This window comes from Balaenoptera ricei, chromosome 5, assembly GCF_028023285.1.
Source record: "Balaenoptera ricei isolate mBalRic1 chromosome 5, mBalRic1.hap2, whole genome shotgun sequence".
In the NCBI taxonomy this organism is placed as follows: domain Eukaryota; kingdom Metazoa; phylum Chordata; class Mammalia; order Artiodactyla; family Balaenopteridae; genus Balaenoptera; species Balaenoptera ricei.
Window position 1 is genome coordinate 69,681,013 of NC_082643.1, and position 13,747 is coordinate 69,694,759.

Here is a 13,747-nt window from a genome sequence, read left to right on the forward strand (position 1 = left end):
AGAGGTGGTGGTGGTGGGATTCATAGCTTTAATCTCAGCTCCAGCACTTAGTAGCCATAGGAATCTGTCCCCCCAGAACCTTAGTTTTATCATCTGAAAAGTGTGGTAACAGTATTTACCTTACAGTGTCATTATGATCATTAAAAATAACAAATGCAAGTGCTTGGGCTAGAGCAGATGTTCAGTGGTAACTATTGGGTTGGCCCAAAAGTTCATTCGGGTTTTCCTGTTACAGCTTATGGAAAAACCCGAATGCACTTTTTGGCCAACCCAATATTATTTGATGTCAGAGTTTATCTCCAGGGCCCAGCACAGGGCATCTTGCAGAGTAAGCACTCAATAAATATTTGTTGCCCCAGTGGAAATTTAGATCATGACTATAGCCCTGTGCTATCCTCAGATCTGGAAACTATAATTAAAATAGCCAACACAGTAACTATAAAACACAAGACATTGGAAAAGAAAGGTATCAAATGTGGGGAGAAATAAATACATTTAATGTAAAAAGAAACACCTGAAGGACATAATAAGTACATATGTATCATTTACAAGTCAAAAGACTCCAATGTCACTGATGGAATAAACAGGACAATATGGTTTGAGGAATCCCTTACACACAGGAGCCAGATCTGACTCAGACCTCTGATTGCAGGTCTGAGGGCAAACCCTCAAACACAGCTAGTGACAGCCCAGGAAAGCCCTCTGAAAGAGAATTGTTAAGTGTGACCTTGGATGACAGCAGATAATAAACTACAGGTAATTGTACTAGAGTAAGAATCTTTCCCTGTGATTTGGGGCTACAAATTTTATGGTGTCTGATCACAGGAAATGTCTCCCAAAGCATTAAGCTCTCCCACACTTGAAATAATATTTTCATTGCTAAAAGCGCAAGGTCAAAAGAGCTGGACGTCTTACCTATCTTTGGGAAGATGCACTTTGAATTTCTTTTAAAAAGATATTACACAGATATTTTTGAGGAGCAGCCCAGCCATAACTCAAGATGACCTGTGGCTATGAAATGAACTATCTGGTATTGGCCTCTAGCTGTCTTCTAAAGCAGTGCTGTCAACAGAACTTCCTATGTTCTATATCTGCTCTGTCCAATATGGTAGCCACTAGCCACATAGCTATTTAAATTTAAATTAAAAATTCAGTTCACTGGTACACTTTCAAGAATAATTATAAAGCTGTAGTAATGAAGACCATGTGGTATTGGTGCAAAGATAGACAAAACCAACCTATCAAACAGAATAGAGTGGGAAATAGGTCTACATGTATGTGGTCACCTGATTTATGATAACTGCAAATGGAGGGAAGTGATCTTTTAAATAACCACGCTGGATTCATTGGATAGCCACATAGAAAAAAAGATGTGTGGACTCAGCTTTATATCCCATCACTCACAACAATCAGTTCAAAATGGATTATAATTCTAAATGGGCAAACTAAAGCTTTTGGAGGAAAACAGAGAAGGAATATTCATAACCTGGAGTAGGCAGAGATTTCTTAAACAAAACCAGTCACCATCAAAAGTTGATACATTGGAGTATTAAAACTAAGAACTTTTGGGGGGCTCCCCTGGTGGCACAGTGGTTAAGAAACCACCTGCCAATGCAGGGGACACGGGTTCGAGCCCTGGTCCAGGAAGATCCCACATGCCGCGGAGCAACTAAGCCCGTGCGCCACAACTACTGAGCCTGTGCTCTAGAGCCGCGAGCCACAACTACTGAGCCCACGTGCCACAACTACTGAAGCCTATGCGCCTAGACCCCATGCTCCGCAACAAGAGAAGCCACCACAATGAGAAGCCTGCGCACTGCAACGAAGAGTAGCCCCCGCTCGCAGCAACTAGAGAAAAGCCTGCGTGCAGCAACAAAGATCCAACGCAGCCAAAAATAAATAAATAAAATAAAATTTTAAAAAACTAAGAACTTTTCCCCTCAAAGGACATCCTTAAAAGAATGAAGAGGAACTCAGAATTGGAGGAGATATTTGCAACACATACACTTGATAAAGGATGCATATAAAAAAAGTCCTCTTATAATGGATAAACTGTGGTATACTTATCCAATGGAGTACTACTCAGCAATGAAAAGAAATGAATTACACATGCAACAACATGGAGGAGTACAGTATGCTGAGTGAAAGAAGTCACAAAAGAGCACATACTGTATGATTCTAGTTATATGAAATTCTGAAACAGGGTAAAGCTAATCTACAGCAGGGAAGAAATAAATCAGAACTGTCATTGCCCCCAGGAAAGTGGAAATGTAGAATGACTGGGAGGTGGCATTGAAAAACTCCTTTGCTCAAAACTCAGCAAATCTACACTGAAGATTTGTGCATTTAATGTAAGTTTTACATTACACTAATTTGATGTAAGTTTTACATCAAAACAAACCTTAAATACTGAATTCTAATTAATTACATAGATGCTGAAGTATTTAGAGGACATGTATTGCTATCTGCAATTAACTTTGAAATGCAACAACATGAAGATGGATAAAGGGAAGGATAGAAATGTAATAAAGCAGGTTCTGTAGAATATTAATGGTAGAATCTGCGTGGTAGGTTTACTTGTGTTTACTGTAAAATTCCTTAAACTTTGCTAAATATTTGAAATTCTTTATAATCAAATGTTAGGGAAAATCAAATAAAAAACAACTCAGAAAAATGGGCAAAGAATTGAACAGAAATTTCATAAAGGTATTTCTAAATAACCAGTAAACATATGACTAGGTGCTCAAATTCATTAATCAGGGACATGCAAATTAAAATCACAGGAGACATAATTAAGTGTAAATCGGTGCGAACACTTTGGAAAACTGCTTTAAAATATCTACTAGGGGCTTCCCTGGTGGCGCAGTGGTTGAGAATCTGCCTGCCAATGCAGGGGACACGGGTTCGAGCCTTGGTCTGGGAAGATCCCACATGCCGCAGAGCATCTGGGCCCGTGAGCCACAACTACTGAGCCTGCGCGTCTGGAGCCTGTGCTCTGCAACAAGAGAGGCCACAATAGTGAGAGGCCAGCGCACCGCGATGAAGAGTGGCCCCCGCTTGCCGCAACTGGACAAAGCCCTCGCACAGAAACGAAGACCCAACACAGCCATAAATAAATAAATAAATAAATATTAAAAAAAAAAAATCTACTAAATTTGGACATGGCACAACTATGATCCAACAATTCCACTTATGGGTATATACCCAACATGGCTTGTGTACTTATCTGTAGGTGTGAATATTTCAATAAATAGCACTGTCTGCCAGAGAGTGGCAATAAGGAGCCACAGAAGAATTTGACATTTCAGAGACTTCAGAAGGATTTGAGAGACATGATCAGATTTGCATTAGGAAGATTAATCCTTGGCTTTGTAGAGGATGGCAAGGAGAGGAGTTAAGGGACTGTTTGTAGAAGTAATCCAGCAATTACGAAGTCCTGAAATAAAGTAAGGGAGATAGGGATGAAGAGGACAGAGTATAGTTCCTATTTGGAGAGCAAACACAGAACTTGGGCAGGTCACTAAATTCCCCTGTGCTTCTGGTTTCTTTACTTGAAAAATATTAACAGTACCTACTTCATTGATGATTATTTTGATGATTTAATGAGTTAAGGCACAGGAGGATTAGCGATTGTTTAAAAAAAAAGCAATTTTAATTTAATTCTCACTGCATACTATGCAGAGCAAGACGTAGGTATGGAGATGAGAAAGCATGTAGAGAAATATTTTAATTTGGCAAAGTCCATGGAAGCCTGCTTTCTCCCAAGCACAGGTAAAATCAGCTCTCTGCCCAGGACTGGGTCAGTTTGGGGACACAGGGTAGAATGCTGAGCTTAGGAATGAGACAGGTCATGTCAGAATCTGGGCGTGAAATGGTCCTAAAATGCCACGGGTGAAGAGCTGGGATTCTACTCAGGTAGCCCGAGCTCCTGCACTAGGACCGGGTGGGGGGAAGTGGGGGAAGCGTAAGCATTTCCCCTCCTACTCCCCACCTTCTCCTGTGAGATATGGGGCAGCTAAATGGGGCGGGGATTCAGGCTGAGGAGGTGAAGTTGGGGCCGGAAAAGATGCCAACGGGACGCGAGCTTTCCCGTGTTTAGCCAATTGGGTGCGCCCAGGACCGCCTCCATCTGGTGATTGGCAGACCGCGTCCCCCAGGGCTCTCGCGGCCTGTGGGGGCTTGTCAGAACTCTCGCGAGGGTGCAGGTCTTCCTCCGGTCCTTGGGCACTTGGTTTCGCTGCTGAGGGGGTGTTTGCCCACCTCCGGTACCTCGGACCCCTGGTAGCCTCCGTCCGCTCCCAACGTGGGCCGAGGGGCGTCGAGGGACAGTGGGCGCGGCCTGGGCGTTTGACTAGCCGCAGGCAGGTAGCTGCCTGTCTCGAACCCCGGACCCGCGGTGCCCAAGGCGGATGTGAGGCGGGTCCCGTGCCGTGGGGTCTCTTAGCCCACCGAGCTCGGGCTTTTCCTCGCGTTCACCTGCCTTCTCCTCCGCCGGGCGGAGATTCGCGGTCCGCGCGGCTCTGCTGCCGCTTGGCAGGAGGAACCCAAGCTGGTAAAGCGCGATCTGATTGGGCCTTGCCGGGTACTGACGCTCGCTCCATCTGTGTTGAACGGTTTGCAACCTTGGAAGGGACATTTGAATTAAAAATAGTGGGCGAGTTTGTGGTTCTATGGTTAACGCACTTTTGAGTGCACGCAGTACAGTGAGATACAATGCTCAGAGAAATGAACCGCCTTGCATAAGTGGTCGGTTCTTGTCCCAGCCTGTTTCTAGCTCGTGCTTACTCGGCTACTGTACAGATAGTTAAGGCAGCGTAAGGTCACATCTACATTTTTAAGTTCATTTCTAATGCAGACACTTAAGAGCAGCCCTATTCACCTCCTAAAAAGGTAATGCAGATTCCTCCAGTAAAGGAGCGTGTATGTATTGAATTCTTGCGCATGGCAAACAACAAAAAGTTATCTTAGTTTATACTTAATACTAACTAAAAGTCTTGAGCCTGAGTCTGTATTTTCACTGAAGAAAAAGCACTGCCAAGAAGGGGGGGGGAAAGGCAGACGGGGATAGCGAAGAAAATACTTAGACTTGTAGATACCTGAATTTTCACGTACCACTGTGAAACTTGGTAGAAAATAAAAAGTGTTGGCGAGGAGCAGGAGAAACTGAAACCCTTGTGCGTTGCTGGTGGATGTAAAATGGTGTAGCTGCGTGGAACAGTTTGCTCCTCAAAAAAGGAGTTACCATATGATCCGGCAACTCTGCTTCTTGGTATATAACCAAAATTGAAAGCAGACTGGAGACAACAGCATCCAGTCTCTTGTTATATATTTGGAAGTAAACTATTTTGGTATCTTGCATTTGGCCTATCAATCAATCAACAGAAAAAAGATCATTTTGAACTAGCTCATTCTAAATATACAGCCAAGACAAGTGGCAGCTTCCATAATGTCATTAGGATGTATTTTTATCTTAGGTTCTTTGGGGGGGGGGGGAGGGTAGGGGTAAATGCTCCCTGCACGTAGTTAATGTATTTCAAAGATTATTTGCACTCTTCTGTTTTAATTTTGACTAACTTTTCATGTGTGGCTTTTGAAATCAGAGTGATTGTTGCACGGATATTATAACACGTTTCAGCTGGCCACAACAGTGCTTTCAAGGTTGCCAGCTATCTTTATGAGTAGATATGACAGTGTTTTTAACCATAAAAATGAGTGACCGTAATTTAGAGCAAATAATGCACATTAAACTTTGTGTAAAGTTAAGTAAATCTGCAAGCGAGACACTTGAAATGTTATATGTAGTTTATGGTGAAGTAATGTCAAGAGCAAGAGTCTTTGGCATAAAAGGTTCAAAGAAGGCAGAGATGATACCCACGATGATGCAGGAAGTGGCTGGCCAGTCACCACAGGACACATGAAAATTTGAGAGGGTTGGAATTTGGTTTGCTTAAATAACCAACTGACTAAGGAAAAAACGGGTAAAAATTTAGACAAACTCATTCTGAAAGAAAACTTGCACCTGAAGAAATTTTCTGGCAAGATGATCTCTCCTGCTGTTGTGGTCAATGATCCTGTAGAGGCCAAACCAAAATAGAGCTGCACAGGAACCTGCCACTTGGGTGCATATTCAGGGCAGTTCTACAATTTTGTTTCATTGGTCTTGGAGAAACTAAAATGAGCTGAGCTTCTTCAGACATTTTTCATTGGCTCTGTAGATTTAAGCCACTTACAGTGATTTAAGCAGAGTGAAACCTGTAGAGTTGAGTGTGCAAGTAGATAGCATGGAGCTAGAAGTCTATTAGGAGGAACCGAGCAAACCATTAGCTCGGAATGAGGAACTCAACATGGGAGCATTTCTATCTTATTTCAAGTTGAGTTCATCTGAATAATCAGGTTACCTGCAGGCTGGGAGTTAAACCTTAAACAGGGAGCTAGAGATCAATGTAACTGTGTGGAAACATCTTAAAAAATAGTGGCCACTTTTAGGCAGAAATATTCAGACTTGTAATAATGAAACTTTTTTGTTGGGGGAGACGTTGGAAACAGGTATTCAAGTCTGTTAGCAAGAAGGAAATAGAAGAGGCTGCAAGGAATGGTGGGCAGTTTATGACACTTTCCTCTTCTACCCCCCCTCCCCCAAGCCCCCGATCAGGACCTGGTTTTGGTCAAAAGTTAATGAAACCTTCTATTCGTTATGTAAATTCCAATTTTAAATAAATTTTCAGATATAAACTGTTCAGGTCTGCAATTTGGTATGAAAGGTAGACAAATAGGGCTCAGTTTTAATCCTAACTTCTTTCATCAGAATGAGATTCCATAGGTTGAGAAGAGTTTCAAAAGGCAATACTATAAATAGCAACATGTAAACAACACACAATCTTTTCAACAAGGACTGAGATTTGACCTTCAGGTTTTCCATGTTTTATTTGACTGAGTGTGATGGTCCCAAAAGAATACTGAGTTCAACAAGTGTGAATTTCTTATTCAGAAACTTGGGTCTTTGCCCTAGTTTCCTTAACAGTCTCTAGCATGAAGCTGCCATTATTCAGTATCAGTATTGTCATAACCTAGATATTCAGTACATCAAAATTCCAATGTATGGATGACAAGTCAGAGCCCTGTGGTAGTGACCCTGAGAAAACTAGTTCTATTAGTTATACTGTTTTTTTTAAACCTCCCAGAAATTCAGTTTTACATTCTGTGGAAACATGAGCCAAGTCTTTGTTACCTCTGGGACTCTGCTAGCCAAAGCTGTATGGCCTACAAGGCAAAAATTATATAACCAACATAATTTTTTCCTATTGTTTTAGTTTCCGTTACCAAATTTTTACAACTTGGATGGTGTTTTGTACTGTGTAATGAAATTTATTAAAAGTATACATAAATGACAGTCCAATAAATCATACATTGATTTCTTATATTTGTTTTGATAATCTGTATTTTATTATGAAGTATTTGCTAATCCTCCATATTTTAGCCACATGCTGATATCTCTTGTGATTCAAATCTAAATAAATTTTAACTTAATTACCATACCTCTGAAAATTTTTAAATTGACTAATAGTTAAGATCTACCCTCACCTACCCACCAGTAAGGTATTAGTGAAAACACAGTGTAGGAGGTGGTGTGGTGAGGTTCCAGCTCTGGCTGTATTTGTGATCTTAAGCTTTCCATCAGTATTGGATACCTAAGGCTCCTGTAACAGATTACTGCAAACTTGGTAGCTTACTGAAACAACAGAAATTTATTCTCTCACAGTTCTGTAGGCCAGAAGTCAGAAGTAAACTCCACTGGATCAAATCAAGCGTATGCTCCCCCGGGAGGCTCTGGGGGGCTGGGAATCAGCATGTTCCTCACACCTCCCAGCGTCTGGTGGCTGCCAACGTCCCTCAGCTAGAAGCTGCATCACTCCAATCTCAAGGCCAACATTAAATCTGCTTCTTCACATGGCCTCCTCCTCTGTTCACGGAATCTCCTGCCTGCCTCTTATAAAGGCACTTGTGATTGGATTTAGGGCCCACAGAGGTGATCCAGGATAGTTTCCCCATCTCAAGACCCTTAACCTAATCACATCTGCAGTGACCCTCTTTCAAATACGGTAACATTTACAGGTTCGAGAACCTGATCTCTTTGGGGCCATTAGCCTACTACACCATCTCTCTAGGTTTTCCTTCTGTCTTCACCATATCACCTCTAGAACAGTACTGCCAATAAACTTTCTGCAGCAATGGAAATGTCCTGTATCTGCTGTCCAGTACAGTAGCCCCTAGCCACAGGTGGGGCTACTGAGCACTTGAAACGGCGCTAATGCAACTGGGGGCCTGATTTTTTAATTTTAGTTTTGACTTAAATAGCCACGTGTGACTAAGAGCTGTCCTACTGGGCAGTGCAGTTCTAGTGTTTCTATAGTTCTAAACTCTGGACTCCGAAGCAACTAAAAAGTTGTTCTGTCTTTCCTCCAAAGTTTTACCCCCTGGCTATAAAACTGCTCACATCTTTCACCTGCTATTGTTTAGTCTAGTGGACTTCAAGCTTTTTAGCCAAAATCCTTGTTACTTTAAAAAAAAAAAAAAAAAATTTTGGGAAACCAAAGTATGAACAAGACTGTAACTGGCTGAAGTTGGTTAGTGGGAGAGAGAGGATCTGTGGCAGACCCAGGGTCTCCACCTGTCTACCCAGCCCAAGTAACTCCTCAAGGGGCAAAGAACCAACACCAGGACTCAGTGGAGTGGAGCCATTTGTGAAACCAGTGGTTATCCTTGGGATCTTTGCTAGAGCCTTCAGACTTTTGTAGTTAGCATTTGAAGTCACCTCATCTAGGCTTTTAGCCTACCGAATACCCTCTCCGCCAGCACACTGCTAACTAGTCACAGCACTCAATTAAGAAAGCATCACAAGCCTTTACACTGGAGGCCTCCCGTCAATGGACCAGTCGCAATCACATCCACTGGTCTGCTTTGTTCATGCGTGTGTTCACCTAGAATAGTACCTGGCCCTAGTAGGTACTCTTATCATTTTTTATGAACATTAAAGCCAGCATTTTAGTACCATATAAATATCAAATATCAGTATTTTCATTTTCATTCAATATTACAATGATCATACGGTATTGTCAAAATGGCCCTATAGCACTATTAAGTGCTTACTACTCACCAGGGTTTTTTTTTAGTAACTGTCATTATTATCAACTTACAGATAAAGAAACTGAAGAAGTAACTGGTCTAAGATCATATAGGGTGGGGATCTGAATCTAGGCTGTTATTGTGCCACTCCTAAGTAAGCCACCCACTTGAATGCAATTTATAATTCATTCCAACACAATTAATGATAGTACTAAATTTAATTATAAATGATACTGCTCCTTGTACTATAATCATGGGTTATGGGCTCAAGTTAAATATCTGAGAACCTATAGTATGCCAGGCACTTGGTTAGACCCCAGGAATATAGTGGGAACCAAGAGGGACTTTATGGGCAGGGGCAATTAGGCAAGCTCACAAGCAACTACAAAACGTGCTTCCAAGTATGCTAAGGCCATTACAGGGTGCTACAGAAATCCATAACAAGAGCACTTGGGAGGAAAGATAGTGTTTATAGAAACGTGGGAAAGTGTATGGGTGCATTCTAGGTTAAGTTACAGCATTCAGAGGCCTGAGAGGCCAGAAAGCAAGCTGCCATCTTAGAATGGTCTAAAATATCCACCTTAGCCCTGCACACAAACTGTTGTCAAATCCTCCCATACGGTCACTTCTCTGCATCTTCACCTTACTTTCCCCCCAAACCTTTAAACACATCCCTCCCCAGGGCCTTTGCACCTACTTTTCCTCTGCCTGAAATGCTCTTCACCCAAATATATACAGTTGACCTTTGCACAACGCAAGGGTTAATCTGAATAATTTATAGATGGCCCTCCATGGACCATGTAGTACTGTAGTACTTACTATTGAAAAATATCTGTGTATGAGTGGACCCATGAAGTTCAAACCCATGTTGCTCAAGGATCAACTATATATAACCATGTTATCTCCCGCAGCTCTTTCAGGTCTTCTGTTAAGTCATTCTCCGACCAGCTCTATCTGAAATTATCATGTCCTCCACTCACAGTGCATATATACGCCCTTCCTGTTTCCCTTACCTTGTTTTCCCTCTAGCAATTACGCTAACATTTGTTCCATAAATTTCCTATATTAGGAAGCTAGATTTTACAGAATAATATGGAATATAACAAGAAATGAAGTTTAAACAGAGGCTAATACAATATTTTGAAATAAGCATTAAAAATGAACCCAAAGTGAATACGTTTAAGACTTCTGGAAAATGAGGTATTTGTAAACATTCAGAGCTGATCAACAGGAAGAACTCCTAGCACACACTGGGCTGTTAACCTTGCTACACTGACACATTTCTTCTCATATGAAAACTTTCCCATCACCTCCAATACTTTCAAATTCTAACTATCTAGCATCATTGCGTCCTTTAAATTCCTTTTTACAGCTCATTATGCTACATTCATCAGAAGCATTTAACATGCTGATGGATGCTCCTTTTGTGCCAAATTTTGACTTCTTTTAGGTTCAATGTAATTATATACTATAAAGAGCTTATATTCCCAACAATAAGTCTCTGGTCCTTAACACTCCCCCACCCCCTCCAACTGACCTAATCCTCATCTGAATACTTCTACCGTTTAACCAGGACACTAAATCTCAAAAGAGAGAAGTGACTTTTCATAGTTTACATAGCCAAAAAGGTACATATGAGGCTCCTTGTTCAGGGCTATGCATATGTGATGGTACCTCAATTCACTACCCGAACTACTGCTTCATCTGTAATTTTACAGTATCCACTTCACAGAGTTGTGAGAATTAAACCACCAGCACTATCCCACTGCCCTAAACTCCTAAGCCAGTGCAGATACGTGGTTGCTACAAGTTATGTGAGAATAGTTGACCTCACTAGAGGCACTTGTGTGTTGTAAACTGCAGAGTGATAGTTGGTGTAAGTCAGTTAAAATACCAGTGTCAGGGCATTCCAGCTTCATTGGCTTGTACCTGTAGTCTTCAACCTATAAAGAAAAGTTTTAAAATTACCTTTCTGAACAAATAGAGAAAAACAAACAAAAAAAACCTTTGAGGTCCATTCTTTTCTGTTTGTCTCAAAGGATATCCAGAAAAAGCCTTTTGTACACCTGTTCCATCATCTAGATTTTTTTCCACCTTCAGAGATGACCACAATATCCAAATTCCCTTCTCTATTTGAAAACACTAGATGGTATCCCCAGAGGAGTCTAAAAAGCAGGCCTGCAGGTACCGTCAAACCTAAGGTTAAGTTTATCACTTTGCTATTAACTATACAAATATCACTAAGGTGCTAAAACTGAAAGAAAATCTTCTGGTTCAGCTGTGACTCCAGACAGGATCCAAAGAGGAGTTCTACAATCTCTTCTCTGGGTTTTATGGAGACTTTCTTTACCCTTCTGTGTTAGCCTCTTAAGGCACTGCGTCAACCTTAAAAGGGCACAGGAAAGGGCGATTTGGGTTTTTCACAGGGTTCTCTACGATTTCCTGTGTTCCTCTCTCGTCAGTGTCCGTGGACCTCAGCAGTTTCTTTAACCGAGTCTGAAAACCCACTAGAAGCAGCTGTTCTGCTTGTGAACGTCCGTTTCCTTTGTTAAAGGAGAGCCGGATTCGGGCCTTTGCACCAAACACGTGCTTGGGAACCCTCCGGTCGCCATTGGCCACGTGCTCGGGCCCGGGTCATTTCATTTCACTCAAAGACGGGGACATACCTGCGTTTAGAACTCAGGCCGCTGCACCCGCAGTCGTTGGAGACAAAGTCCCCAGGCTCACGGTCGGTCCGAGAGCCGCTGTTGCCGCCGCAGGCTGGGCCCTGGGGAAGCAAAGGGCAAACTTGTTACCGCGCCCGGGCCTGGCCGCCGGGAAGCCTCGGGGCGGCTCGGCGCGGCGTATGTGCCTAGCGCGGCCCCGGGACGGGCACGGTCGCCCGCCCCCCCCGGGCCGCCGAGGGCTGCTCTACCCCTGCGTTCTGGCCGCCGGGAACAGTGGAGCTCCGGGCGGGCAAAGCTCGAGGGGACAAGGGTCAAGCCCAGAACCACCCGGGCCCGCGGACCGGCCGAGTGCCACCCCCCCACCCCCACCCCACTGCCCCCACTGCGCTGACCCACACTCACCGCTCAATTCAGCAAGACTGAGGCCGGTACGGGCGTGCGGCGCCGAGACACTGCAGTAGGGGCCGGGCGGGGCGGGAGGAGGAGAAAGAGAGGGTAGGGGCGGGGCGGGAGGAGGAGAAGGAAGGGGTAGGGGCGGAGCGGGCAGCCAATCCCCGGGAAGTCTCCGGAAGAGGGTGGTGCGGGTCCGGCCATTGGTCCCCGCGGTCCCTGGCCGGTCGGGGTCTTTCTGGTCTTTCCGTGGCGGGAGCATGAGCTAAGCCTACGCGGAGCAAGCTTCTCGGAAGCTCCAGGAGTCTTGACGCCTCCCCAGGCTTTGGCGCTCGTGGATCTGGTTCTCTGAGGCCAACGTGCCTTCCTCTGGCCTCTCCTTAGGAGGCTCTAGCCGTTACCCCAGGGCTGAGCCAGGACCCAAGAGATTCCCCTTCTTACGACTACTCAAGTTCAGTATGTGTTTAGAACCTGTCCTGCTAAACTAAGCTTAAAGAGAGGCTCGGACCACGTCTTCCTGAACGTTCACCCCATGGTCCCTCCTAAACCTGGGAGGACCAGCCTCCTTTCTTCATGCTCTCTGTTCATTCATTCGCAGGGTTCAATAAGTAGATTGGGGGGGGGGGGAGTGGCGCGGGGGGGCTATGTTGGGGGTGAGGTGGGAGGTAGGGAGGGAGGCACTATAATCCTTCCCGAGGTGACGGACTCAAACTTGGCAAACGATTAAGTGGGTTTAAATTGGAGTATGTGCTAAAGTGAGAACTTCTATTCCTGTTCTAAGAGTTTACCTTCTGTTAACAAATTTAATCCTCAAAATATTTTTAATCATTCCCAGATTATAGGTGGGGAAGCTGAGACATGTCGAGTAACTTTCCAAAGTCACAGAGAAGCTAACAAGTGGTGGATTTGGGATTTGAACCCAAACAGTTTGAAGGCAGAGCCCCTCAAAACGCTGTACTACATTGCTCTCCTCAGGTGGGTGGAGTCGGGAGCGAAGGGAAACAAGTGGCCTGCGTTTGATTGGCTGATCAAGGTAGGCATCTCCAGTGGAGTTGGGGGTCTACAGGCACAAAGAACAGCTTATGGTGGAGCCCGGAGGTAGAATGGAAAGCGCTTGACCTGTTAAGGAACCCAGAGTGTAAATGGAACTTAAGGATGTAGGAGCAGAGTGGCCTGATAAGAGATTGGGGCTAGACCATGCAGGAGGCCCTGGTGGAGTTTGTGTTTTATGCTGAGAACAATGGAAAGCTGTTCAAGCATTTTATTTTATTTATTTTTTATTAATTTTTTATTGGAGTATAGTTAGTTTACAATGTTGTGTTAGTTTCTGTTGTACAGCAAAGTGAATTAGTTATACATATACATATATCCACTCCTTTTTAGATTCTTTTCCTGTATAGGTCATTACAGAGTATTGCATGGAGTTCCCTGTGCTATACAGTAGGTCCTTATTAGTTATCTATTTTATATATAGTAGTGTGTAGATGTTCAAGCATTTTAAAATGGAGGATGATAGGACCTGATGCAAGCTGTGGTTTAAAGATGTGATTAAGATGATTTGAGGAAAA

The 13,747-nt window shown here is 43.5% G+C and overlaps 1 long non-coding RNA gene and 1 other non-coding gene across 2 annotated transcripts; both read right to left on the reverse strand.

The window, feature by feature from the left end:
* Positions 1 to 7,323: 7,323 nt before the first annotated feature.
* Positions 7,324 to 12,254, reverse strand: LOC132365947 (uncharacterized). The gene is made up of 3 exons (XR_009503317.1): positions 12,192 to 12,254; positions 11,790 to 11,890; positions 7,324 to 11,066 (listed from the first exon to the last, which is right to left on the reverse strand). It is a non-coding gene; the product is annotated as an uncharacterized LOC132365947 (long non-coding RNA).
* Positions 11,400 to 11,521, reverse strand: LOC132366799 (small nucleolar RNA SNORA26). The gene has a single exon (XR_009503526.1). It is a non-coding gene; the product is annotated as a small nucleolar RNA SNORA26 (small nucleolar RNA).
* Positions 12,255 to 13,747: the final 1,493 nt, after the last annotated feature.